Below are 9,729 nucleotides of genomic sequence, written 5' to 3' on the forward strand. Positions count from 1 at the left end.
TGGACATTTTAGTCAAAAATATAGCTGTAAAACAACAGAGTTTTGTTTTGTTTGATGCTAATGGATCTTTGCCTGGGGCTAAAATAATCCAGATGGACCCGATAAAACAAAGCAAAACTATACTTAAATATTTCCAAGAGCTCAACTATTTTACTCTCTTGGGGAAAAAAAAGTTGTTTTTATTTTCAGGAGATAAGTGAATAATTACAGACATATAAAGGAGATCCAAGGAAACAGACTTGGCCCAGTGGTTAGGGCGTCCGTCTACCACATGGGAAGTCCGCGGTTCAAACCCCGGGCCTCCTTGACCCGTGTGCAGCTGGTCTATGTGCAGTGCTGATGTGCGCAAGGAATGCCGTGCCAGGGTGTCCCCCGCGTAGGGGAGCCCCACGCACAAGGAGTGCGCCCCGTAAGGAGAGCCACCCAGGGCAAAAGAAAGTGCAGCCTGCCTAAGAATGGCACCACCCACACGGAGAGTTGACACAAGATGACGCAACAAAAAGAGACACAGATTCCCGTGCCTCTGACAACAACAGATGCGGACAAAGAAACAAGATGCAGCAAATAGACACAGAGAACAGATAACCAGGGTGGGGGCGGGGGAGGGGAGAAAAATAAATAAATAAATCTTTTTTTAAAAAAATAAATAAATAAAGGAGATCCAAAATGTTGAATGCATTGAGAAAAAAAGTTGTGAAGGGGAATATTTTGAAAGGGTCCTACTGGTTTTATAGACTGAGGGTTCTCATTCTTAGAGGTTAAATTGACATCTTTTTGCTTGAGCATATTTTTTAAAGGTCGCAGGTGTTAATGGGGTGTACTTTTTGTTGCCCAAGCCTAAATAGGTTGGTTTGCTCTGCTCTGGAAAAACCAAAGGGCTTGCTCACTCAGCAGGAACGCTGAGAGCATCCTCCACAACAGGAAGTTTGAAAACTGGTACCTCTGTGGCTCCTGAGGCTGGACTGGACTCAGACTAGAGGAACTATGCAGTCAGTTTGGCCCAGCTTGCGGACTTTGGCTCTCAAGTGGCAGGGGTTTTTCAGACTAAACTAAAGATTATTTTATAGGAACTATCAAAATCCTCATTTGCATATATGAAATTCCTGTGGAGAGACTGGTTTTAAACCAAGCTGGCTGGGCCACATTGCTCTGTCTAGTGTGAACGTGACTAGCATCAACTAGATCTCAGCGCTTCCTTGCCAGCCTTTCCCTTCTCTGGCCCACCGGTCAATTGAGTTTCAATATAAATTAATCCAACACCTGCCATCCTGGCTTCACATGTGGAAGCCAGTGATAAAAACAAATTACAAAAAAAGGAAAAGAAAAGAAAAAGAATAGAGAAGGGAAGGGGAAGGGGAAGGGGAAGGGGAAGGGGAAGGGGAAGGGGAAGGGGAAGGGGAAGGGGAAGGGGAAGGGAAAGGGGAAGGGGAAGGGGAAGAGAAAAGACAAGACGAAACAACTTCCAGCAAAGAAACATCATATTTTCTTAGAGCAAGTGGTCATCAGCTGTCACAACAAGGATGTTCATCGAGCACAAATGTGGTTTAAGTGCTTTACAGGGAACCTCTCCTTAGAGCCTTACAGCACCACAAAGTTTGATGTTACCATTGTTCCCATTTTTCAGAGGCAAAAACGGAAGGTTGGAAAGATTAAGCTTAACTCATTCCATGTCACACAGGTAGAAAGCAATTGATTTAAGTGCAGAGAGTTTAACTTCTACATCTATGCTTTTCATCATATTGTTTCCTAGTGAGTAGATTGGCATGAATTGGCAATTAATCATAGCAGTGAACATTGAGATCAAAACTAAAATGCTGCATGATACAGAACAAGTCATGAAGTTTGATTGGAGCTCAATTACCTATGCCATTTTTGTCTTTTAATGGAGCTGCATAAATTGCAGGGGATCCTTCCACTAGCAGTGATGATTCTAGTTCTTACAGAATCTAGTCCTCATAGCAGAGGCTCATTGCCACATCCCTCTAGCTCACACTAGCAGTTAACTCTTGGGATACCATGGTTGTTCTCTCTGGGACCATTCTGGGATTCTTTTTGGGAAAAGAAAACAAACCATATCCAAACTCCTAAATTGAGCAGTGAGGGACAAGTGCCCATAAAGTTGCACCTGCACAGGCCTCTCCCCAGTCCCTATTTCAGGAGATAGTGCTAGGAATCATGAGGAAAATGGGGCCAATAATCTTTCAGCTTGGAGATTCCTCTGAGTCATCAAGATACCCGTGCCTGGGAGGTATGATTCGCAGGCCCCTGACATCTCTTCCAGGGTGAGTGCTGCACAGTAGTTACAGATTTTCCAGCTTGCAGTCCTTCCAGACCATCTTCCACATGTGGAAGGGGATGTCCTATACTCATCAGCTGGATGGCAGTCTGGCAACCTCTGGCCACAGTGGTTTATAACATCTGGATAACCACTTCCAGATGTGCCCTTTCCCTGAAATACTTGATTAAAATTTTCACACTTAGCCTTTTTTGAAATGACTGACAGATGCACAGAGAGATTCTATCATCTGGAGCCAGGTTGGAAACAGCAGGGTCACTCCAAAGATAAGAGCAGGGATAGCTCAAAAGATCGCAGCAGCCTAAGGAAACTGTGTGGCTGAGTTCCTCTTGGGTCCTCATTAAAGTCAAGCGAGTGGAGCTAAGCCCAGAGGCAATGGAGTGAGCTGGACAGAGCAAAGGCTTTGGAATCAGACAGGCCTGCGTTCAAACACCGGTAGGGTTTTCAGCAAGGCCCTTAACCCCTCAGAGCCTCAGATTTTTCTCCTCTGTGACATGTGAATGGCAATGCCCACCTCATAGTAGGACTGTGAACTGCCTGGCACACAGCAGGCACTCAATAAAAGGTTGTGTCTCTTTTTATTACCAGTGGAGGATATAAACACAATTCACTGTTAAACTTATCTCAAAACTGTTTAGCAAAACATGTAGGACTAGAAGTTCTTTACAGAACAACAACATTTTTAAAGCACAAGCAATAATAGCAGCTGCTCCTTTTAGAAAGAGTGCAAACAATTTCCCATCAAGTATAAAAGTCCCTGAATTTGTTTTATAAACAGGTGCAGATCAGTCCTGCCCACCCCCAGATTTAAATCCCGAGGGTTCGTCACATCTTGATGTTGCAGGGAAGAGGGAGGCCCCTACACCTAACGCTGAGACTCACTAAATCTGTGATCAGGTCTGACAAAATGATCCTCATTTAATAGATGCAGGGAGGTTAAGTGACATTTTAAGTGCTGTGACTGAAGATCTAGTCCAAATAAGCAAGCTAATTTTATTCACACCAAGGTTTTCCCCCCTTTATTTTGAAAATCATTATCAACATAATAATGGCTATAATTTGTGGAGCATCTAAATACTCTGGGATGCCGATAGGCACTTTTCTTACGCTATTTCCATATAATCTTCTTAACAACCTGCCTGTAAAGCAGGCATTATCAACACCCCCATTTTTCAGTGAGGAAGTTATAGCTCAAAGAAGTTGAACAGCTCGCCGTGAACCATAAAGCCAGCCAGTGGCACCCCTGGAATTTGAACCTGTCAGCCTAATTCCAAAGGGCCTATCACAACAGCTTTGAAACAACAGCTCCACCTAACCATGCAGTGGGCAAAAAACTAGTGAAAATGATTTTTCCGCTCATCACCCGTAGTCATGGTGATAACCACACCCACATAGTCCCTTGCTGACTGCGTCCCCAACCTGGGCTCTGTCTATTATACTTCGTGGTGTCTAGAACACTTATTTTTCGGTCCCAGTTGCTGGACAGGTGTTCAGTACAATAGCTCCCTTTTCCCCCCATCTGCTTCTCCTTGCGCGGTGAGGCCCCAGCCGGTCATGGGCGGCTGCTCCCCACATGTACATGCAGCCTCATTGATGTGAAATGGCAGAAGCAGGTCTTAGAGGTGGAAGTTCTGGCTTATTGCTCTGACTGTATTAAAAACCATTCCCAGATGCCACATAAAGAGTTTTACACACACAGCACATATGATCCAAGGGAGACAGAGAAGCAGACATGGCGATAACCACAGTGAGACAAGTAACCACAATAGAAGTCTGGAGAGACGGGCTCGGGAAAAGCTACTTTCACAGACAGGGTGATGGATGTCTCTTCACCAAACAGACAGTGAGAGGTGCTTATTTTTATAAAAAGTTGACAGAAAGAGCTCCAGACATCCAGGCCTGCTCTCTTCTAATACTCGTGTCCAGAGGAGACTCGGCCCTGTCTGTTTCCCTTTGCAGGCTGGTGAGTTATTCCATGAGCTTGTGCTAATTATCCACATCCCGCTCCTTTCTTTTCTCACAGGTCGTTTAAATGTCTACTTGTCTGGATTAGAACTTGGGTGGATGTCGAATTCCCTTCTGTAGTTCTCTCCAGTGATGAATTTCTCATACCTAGGGTATTGTTTGTGGGGAAATTCTTTCAACCTTGAGATGATTAACTGAAGAACTTCTGTTTTACTGGGATGTTGAAGAAGGTACTTTAGTGAGAACACAGTATGCCAAATAAATTTCCATAAGTTATCTCTTTTAATCCAAGTGACAATCATATAAGGTATATATTAGCCCCACTCTACAGATCAATAGCACATAGGCCATACATATTAAATAGGTGTTTTGAATTGAATCATGTCCCCCCAAAAGTTGTTCAAGTCCTAACTCCTAGTGCTGTGACTGTGATCTTTTTTAGAACTTAGGATCTTTGAATATGTGATTAGTTAAAATGAGGTCAAACTGGATTAGGGTGGGCCTAGTCCAATATGACTGGTGTCCTTATAAGAGGAGGGAAATTTGGGCACAGAGATAGATAATAGGTAAGAATACGCTGTGACGATGGAGGCAGAGAATAAACTGCTGCAGCTGCAAGCCAAAGAACACCAGGGATTGCTGGCAAGCCACCAGACGCTAGGAAGAGTCAAAACACGATTTCCCCTACAGATTTCAGAGAGTGTGTGGCCCTGTTGATACCTTGATTTTAGACTTCTAACCTCCAGAACTGTGAGAGATAAAGTTTTGGAGTTTTAAACCCCCTGATTTGTGGTGATTTGGTACAGCAGTCCCAGGAAACTAAGACAGAAGGAAAGGTAAAACCAGATTGCACGTTGATTTCTTCCGTGTCTCTTTAGCATATGTGGCAGTTTGCAATTTATTTATGAACCCCGAAAAAAAATTATGTTTGTAAACTGATCTATTCCTCTGGGTGTGAATCAGGGGTTCTTAACAAAGGGTCTGAGCTTGAATTGAAATTCAAAAGAATATTATTCTTGTGGGGATGTGTTGGTGTGGGTGTGATGTATTTATTAAATAATACACAATATAGTGTGGACTTAATAGAGGGTCTGTGGTTTCCACCACACTGGCAAAGGGGTTCATGGAACAAAAAAGGTTAAGGACCCTTACTTTGAATGCTTAGATTCAGCTGAGATGTCTGGATTCAATTACCTGTTAATATTAGAGCTTTGATTTGACCATGTCAGTAGGGTATGACTCAGGGTTATGTCCCCACCCACTTGGTGGGCTCTATAAATGGGTACTCACTCAAGAAGACACACAGAAGAAGATACAGAAGAGGAGATAGCTCTGTCATGTTTGATCCTGGGGCTTGAGGGAGAAATGAGCTATTTGCCTGACAGTTTGGAACTGAAGAGACCAAGCAGCTGAGCAGCTGATAAGGCCTGGAAATAAATAAGCCCTAGGCCAGACTGATATAGGAAGCCCTAAGAGACAGCCCTAGGCCAGCCTACAGCTGAGATTGGGAGAAGGTGGACCCATGGAACCTTTAGAGGAAGAAGGAAGGAGAGACCAGGCAGAGATTGCCCATCATCTTGCTTCAATACATGGCAACTGAATTTAGTGAGAAAGCAGCCTTGAGTTGGACTCTTAAGGATCTTGTAACTATACACTTTTACCCCAAATAAATACCCTATATAAAAGCCAACAGATTTCTGGTACTTTGTATCAGCACCCCTTTGGCTGATGGTATGGTAAAAGGAGCAGCTCCTGAGACCAGGAGACCTGGATTCTTGTTCTGGCTTTGCCACCAACCAGCTCTGTGATCTGGGCAAGACACTTCACTTCTGTGCATTTGTTTGTCTTAGCTTTAAAAAAAAAAAAGTAATAATAACAAAGGTGGTTGGACTAAGTGATGGCTATCTGGGGTCTCTTCTTCCTCTAACTTTCTGTGATTATTGCTTATTTACATACTGTAGTTAAGATTAATAATGAGTCAGACTCTCCAAGAATAAAGTCCTAGAACATAGCTGGTTCATCAGCCCTGAATCAGTATCCATCATCACGCAGCTCTGTAGAATAGCACATCCAAACCCCATCTGCACAGCAAATTAAAGTAGCAATCCACTGTACTTTTTCCAGAGTGATCTAATATGCCATATTTTTGAAGGCAGTTTGAAGCAGTAGCATAATCACAATGCAGTTGTTTTGCTATCTCAGATCTGAAGGTTTTCTTACAAAAAAATAAATACTTGGTGCTCTAGCTATCTATTGCTGTGTAAACCTTAATGGTTTACAAGAAATTAATATTATATTTCATGATTCTGGGGTTCAGCTGGTTGGTTCTCTTTTGGAGTCTCTCCTATAATTATAATTCGGTGGAGGCTGATGTTGGAGTCTTCTAAAAGTATCTTCACTCACATGTATAAGCAGGTGGGCTAGGATGGCTGTGGGCTTATTGGTCATATCTCTTTCCTCATGGCTTCTCCATGTGGCTACCTCAGGCTTCCTCATATCATGGTCTTGGGGTAGTCAGATTTCTTATGTAGCAACTGGATTTTCCCAATATGTGCATTCCAAGAGAGCCAGGCAGAAGCTGTAAACCTGCTTATGGCCTAGCCTCAATTCTGCTCTATTCTATTGGTGTCAGCATTCAGATACCAGAGCAGATTCAAAAGAGAAGAGGCAACTGCTCAGTGGGTGAATGGCTTGTGTATACAGGAAGAGAAAGAAATGATGGCAACCATCTCAGAGAAGTTACTCCACTTGGCCTATCTCAGCACAAAATGAACTGTGGGTAAAGATCAGTTAGACTGTCTCTCTCTCTCTCCCCTTCTCTTTCCATAAACAGTTCCAAATGGTGTTTATTATTGTACTATGCTTGAGCACAAAAGATGACTACATAACCATAAGGTGAGAATCACAGGTTGAATTCCAAAAAGAATAGTAGGTGGTAGAAAGCATGCTTCCATTTCCCTGTAAGATAAATTTAAGATCTGTCACTGATGGAAAAGAGAGCAAGTTAATTGGGGAAAATGTCTTCAGAAGAAATAGTTAAGACATGTTGGTGATCTGGTAAAGTCTGCCAGCATGGATATTGATATTCCAGTAATCTTATGACAAATCCAGATGTCCATTTGTGATCATCCATGAATGAAGGTGAAACCAACAGGATGAGGTTGCCAGACTCCCTTCCAGACATCCACACAGATAAGCAGGCCTGAGCTGTGGCAGTTTTGACAGGCAGGCTTAAGAACACTAAGCAACAAACTAGGGATCTGGTCAATATCACTATCAGGAAAGCATATCATAAACCCCAGAATGTGACATTGTCCCAAGAAAAACAGCAACCAGGAGGCCAGCTAAAAACCTGGAGATGCTGGACTAGGAAACTAGGTCAGACAGAAAAACAGTGGTAAGCAGAGAAAAGCCTGGATAATGTGTGGGGACCCAATGAGGATGGCATATGCATTGGAATTACAAACCCTCAAGGGCTGAGATTATTTGTAAAAGAAAATATCTGCAGCTCCTGGGGAAGAAAAGAAAGTACAGGAACCATCAAGGAAGCAACACAGAGATCCTTTGGGTTATAGATGCCAAAACAAAGCTAGAATTACTGTGGCTTGGAAGGTGAATCTGAAGGCCCCCAAAAGAAGCATTTCTTTCTCTTCATGATTCAGAGAAAGTCAGGAATGAATTCCCTAGACATGAAATTTAAGGAGGTTTCTGGCCTATTCTGAAATATTTAGGAGTTGTCAGCTTTTCATCTGATGGGCACTGCAAGAAGCTCTGTGAGCCTATGGGGCAGGGAGATGGAACAGAAAGCTATTTTTCTCCCTGGCTCTGCCTTCCAATGAGAAGAGGAGGCTTCTTCTTTGAAGTATCAGATTTTTAAAGGCAGAGAGCCCCAACACGTCAATCATAATCCACCAAGGATAGAGAGCATTAATTGGACCAATCCATCCTCAAGTTATAAAATTTGGCCATGCCCACCCATCTGGCTCTTAAAGTGTCTCCCAAAATTCTGGCAAGCATAAAAATCTGCAACTCCTTTGAACTCAGAATCCACTTCTGGGAATTGACTACAATTAAATCATTCACAAGCAGGGGAGATTTGTGTGCATGGAGATATTCACAACAATATTATTTTTAAGTAACCTAACTTAGTGCTTCTAAAATTTTAATGTGCATCACTTAGACATCTTCCTAAAATGAAAATTTAGGAGATCAGAGGTGGGACTTGGATTCTGCATTTCTATCAAGCTCCCAGGTGATGCCAATGCTGCACTTTGAGTAGGAAGGGTTTACTTTATAAGTACATAGCTAAAACAAGCAAACAAACAAAAAGCAAATGCTGGCAAGACATGACTACTAAATGGTAGGTAGGTACATCTCCTTGGAGTGATACTGAGGTAGATGTTAAAAAGATTTTGAAGACTAGCAACATGAAAAAGTTTTTTATGAGAAAAACACAGGGTACAAAATGATATAACATTATGATTGCAATTATATAACGGAAATGTGGAAAAGATGGGAAAAGAATCCAAAATCATTAGCCAAACTTTTTTTTTTTTAAGAGAGTGGGATTATGTTTTTGTTTTCTGGTGCTTTCCATTAGGTTGCTACATTACTTTTACAGTCTAACAATGAGGTAAACATTGGAATTTTAGGTAAATTGATCACACATCCTGTTTTGCTGGAATCACCCCAGGTCATGCCTGTTGTCCCTTCACAATGATTAATAGTGCCTTTTACTCCGAAAAGTGCCTCATTTCGTTGGTAAATTCTGTGGTCTCCTTAGATATAAAGACAAGTCTGGAGGCTGCTTGTGTGTTCTTTCTCTGTTGTGCACTCTTTCTGTTGAAAAGCTGACCTAGACCGCCCAGAGGCAAGGCGCATAGATGGTGCGGAGGTGTCTGCTGTGCACATTCTTTTTGTAAAGGTATTCTTAGGTTGTGGTATAAGGTTTCAAAACTGTACATGAAGAAAACACCTGACAAAATCACGAAAGCCAGAAATTCTGAAACAAGGGCCAGGGAAACCAAGTAAACTTTGCTGTGCTTTTAAACACTTGCTCATTTTAATCAGTCCCATACTGACCTTTCGTCCTTATTGCATACTACAAGTCATCACCAAAGATGATGTCCTTCTTGTTTTTAGTGTAATGCATTTTTCTCCTGCTGCTGCTAATTCTCTAGAGGGGTTCAGGTTATGTTGAAAATGAAGATGAATTTGTTTATTCCTTTTTTCTGTTTTTGGTAATGTGATAATTTAGAGTTTTAAAAATTACTATCTTCAACCAAGTAATCTACTAAGTCTTTTACTTTATACCTTATGACAAACCTGAATCAAACTAATGCAACCTCTTAGAAGCCTAAAAACAAAAAGTATTCTTTTAAGAGAAATATTTTAAAACAGCAAGTAAATCAACTAAATACAAACCAAATTTGTTTACAACCAATTCCAGGGCACTATTCCAATTTCTC

This window comes from Dasypus novemcinctus, chromosome 2, assembly GCF_030445035.2.
Source record: "Dasypus novemcinctus isolate mDasNov1 chromosome 2, mDasNov1.1.hap2, whole genome shotgun sequence".
Classification (NCBI taxonomy): Eukaryota; Metazoa; Chordata; class Mammalia; order Cingulata; family Dasypodidae; genus Dasypus; species Dasypus novemcinctus.